Source organism: Alligator sinensis, unplaced genomic scaffold (assembly GCF_000455745.1).
Source record: "Alligator sinensis unplaced genomic scaffold, ASM45574v1 scaffold381_1, whole genome shotgun sequence".
NCBI classification, from domain to species: Eukaryota; Metazoa; Chordata; order Crocodylia; family Alligatoridae; genus Alligator; species Alligator sinensis.
Genome location: NW_005842440.1, coordinates 395479 through 398971, shown reverse-complemented (window position 1 = coordinate 398971; position 3493 = coordinate 395479). Strand labels below are relative to the sequence as shown.

At 50.6% G+C, this 3493-nt stretch overlaps 1 protein-coding gene across 1 annotated transcript in view; it reads left to right on the top strand.

The window, feature by feature from the left end:
- The first annotated feature begins 1981 nt into the window (after positions 1 to 1981).
- Positions 1982 to 3493, top strand: part of DCAF4 (DDB1 and CUL4 associated factor 4) — an 18911-nt gene continuing 17399 nt past the window's right edge. Inside the window, 1 exon segment of the mRNA XM_006030362.3 lies at positions 1982 to 2062. The gene's annotated coding sequence lies outside the window, so the exon portion shown is untranslated.

Sequence of the window (3493 nt, the reverse complement as noted above, 5' to 3'; positions counted from 1 at the left end):
CAGGGAATGTAGGATTACAGCACTTCTAGGGCCCTCAGTTCCTTCATATCAGAGAGTTAATTGGATAAGGAACATCAGTGATGTGCCTCATTGCGGCTGAAGCAGAACACATGAATTTCTCTAGCTTAAAGCAGAACACATGAACTTCTCTCGCTTAAAGCGATGTCACAAATCCAGGTTATGACCTCAGTTCCAAATATATCAATAGAAACGGGACTTTTAGGAAGAAAACTCACACTTCCTACCTTACCTGTCCCTCCCAACCAATTCACCCTAACTCTGTCAGTGAATGTAATCTTTATTTCAAGTTTGTCACTTAAATTAACCGGACTGCTTCAGTGAATTTTCTGCAGTTAAACTCAAGGATCTCTAGGTGCTTTATAGACAAATGAATTTCACCTCATCTATGAGTCAGGAAAATGTTAAATCCCCATTTTAACAAAGATGGAAATGAAGATATACGTGTGACCGCTGCAAGTCAGGGGAAAAGCAGAGAAGAGGGCCCACTTCTCCTGGCAAAACCCCAATTTAAATTCCTCACGCAGCGGAATAAACTCACAAGCGAAAAGGAATTATCAAGACAGTCCCCCATTACAAAGCCCAAGATGACCTTCAGTATTAATGAGCTGTGTGCCGGACTTGAGGAAGTCCCTGAGGGACAAATTATAGCTAGAGGATATAGGAGCTGCTGAAACCTCAGAAGCTTTAAGGAAGGGGACTTGCATTTAACAGACCACAGAACAGAGTTGTTATTGATCTGCAAGACCGTGATGAATTTGGGGTGAGCAGCATATCCTATGGGGGCACAACAGGGAGGGTCTTGCCAACGGTAGCTGAGGCTGGTTCAGCTGGATGGAGACGCCTTCCAGGAAGTGCTGTTTCCTCACGAGCTGACACTGATGCCTAGGGGTGCGGTTGGACTACTGTATGCCACATGGCTATTTATGGCATGACTCCCCACAGTCATGGTTAAATATGACTCATCATACTATCATGCCCAGGGTGGGGAAGGGGCGGGGCGGGGTAGGGCAGGGCAGGGCAGGGCAGGGCACAGCACAGCACAGCACAGCACAGAAGCAATTCGCTTGATTGTAATGAGTACAGGAGACAGAGACAAGCACGCAGGCATGCGGCTGTGGTTATTGTAACAGGGGTAATGATGGCTAATTGTGGATGTGTTATGGACTGTCAAGTGAACAGAGACAGGACGGAAAATGTATAGATGTGTATGTGTTATATGTATGTGTGCATAGGCAACTGGTACAGGTGGCATGGGGAGGCACGTACCCCCCCGACAGGGCCATCCCCACTCTTCTGTGGGTGCTCACCAGCCCCGTCCCCGCCACCTTGTGCGGGTGCTCGCCAGCCCTGTCCCCACTGCCGACACCAGCAAGGACTTCTATGGGTGCCCCCGCAGACGCAGGAGGCACCAGTTGCCCGTGTGTGTCCATGTTTTATACAGAGAAATACATATTTTTGCAAAAAAAAAGAACCCAAAAAACAAAAAAACTACACCTCATATTTCATCCTGAGGCATGTCAGAAAGCAAGCGATCTAACACACCACATCTAGTGCATGATGTGACTAAATGCAGGGGTGCAAGAGCTAGCTAATGAGACGCCACAGCAGGCTCAGAGCTAGGGCTTCGCACTGAAACCCAGCGGTTTTCTTCCCCCCCGCGCCGAGGGCCGACCCCATTCACACGCTTCTGAGCGAAGCCCCGCCCCGCGCTAACCCGGGAAAGGCTCGAAACCGTGTCCCCGCCCGCAGGCGAATGCTACGTCATAGGAGGGCGGCCCCCGGATACCCCTCCATCGACCGCGCATGCGTACGCCGCCAAGACCCCCCCCCCGGCTCCCGGCTCCGGCCCGCCGCCACATGACTCACCACCAGAAGCTGTCACGTGGGGGCTCACCCTTGTGTTCTTTGGTGAGAGCAGCCGTCCATCTATTGATAGACGCGGACGGCAACCAACCATGGAGCGGGGCTGGAGCAGCGGCAAGCAGAGCCGCCGTCCCGCCCGGGCCCGGCGCTGCAGCCCAGGCCGCCGCGTCGCTGCAAGGCAAGTGCAGGCCGCCTGCTCCGGAGCCGCGTTGCCAGGTCTTAAATAAGAGATGATCGTATCGGAAACTCAGAAATGCCGTATTTGCTGAAATACATCGTACACGGAAAAAATATGCAAATGAGCATGCAAATAAGTTGTCCTGTTTGCTTTATATTGAGGTCGCTGGTGAGTGAGTGAGAGAGACTGTGTCATCAAAGTTGAAGCGTTTCTTTCTTTCGAGGCGAGCAGCCATAAGAAAGTGCTGACAGGAGCCCCGAAAGTCAGTTCAGACTCCCTAAGACTGACTTGGGTTTTGCATATGCTACAACAATGAGCTGCCTCAAAAATTATGCTACATTTTGAATACTTTTGCCATTATTGGTCATATGTTGTATGAGGGTTGAAATTATCCTACAAATATGATAATAATTGTACACCTGGCAACACTGCTCTGGAGCGTTGCTTGGCCTCGGGCAGTAGCGCATGACGGGTGGAGCTGGAGGCCTGTCCTGGGGCACAGGCAAGCAAACCTGTGTGTTGGGTGTGGAAAACTGATGCTGGGGGGCAGCCAGGGCGACAGCCGGGGGAGCATGCAGGTTGGTCCCTCTCCCTTAGGTGCTCCAGGGGGCACCAAGCAGCAGGTGTTGTTCAGTGGCTGCTTGAAAATGTGAAGGAGAGATCCCCCTGCCCCTGTGTGCACTGATTCAAGGAGTTGTCTGGTGCTTGCGGCTTCTCTTTAAAGCCCAGGAGCGCTGAGTTGAGGGCATGATAATGTCACGCTGCAAGGTCCACCTCACTCCCCATGTGTTACAGCTTAGGAAGCGCACCAGCTACCAGGCGACCCACACAGCATAGCACAGACACGCAAGCAAGGAAAAATCACCTTCAGATAGAGGGTGCTTTTGAAAGATGACTGAAGACTCTTGATATGTGTAGCCAGCTGTGGGAAGGCTTTTGTGCAGCTTTCTTGCAGCTTTTGGTTGGTTAGCTGGGTTTTTTTCTTTGTTTCTTGGGTTGCTGAGAGAAACTCGCATCAACAGGCCAAGGGAAATGGAATATTACCTCGGACTTGCAAGTCCCAGCTCGCCCCATGCCTGTATAGATTGGGCTTTTCAGCAGGGCTTCTCTGGCACTTTTATCTAATAGATAATTGAATTGGCTATTAGAGAAAAGCACCAAGAAGCCCCACTGAAGCGAGCAATTTATACAGAAGCTGTAGAGCCAGGTCAAATTAATGCGCTTCCTCTTCCAATAAAGTGTTTGCTTTTTTTTGTTTTTCAAATCTGTTAGCACCCTATATGACTACAGCATAACTGCCTCCGACCTATGTAGCTAGTCAGCAGTGAAGCTGGGACTAGAACCAAAGACTTTCATAGTAGCTAGGGTCAGGAGGGTCCTGAACAGATAATTTAGCCTGACCCCCTGCCACAGGCAGGAATGAATGCCGGG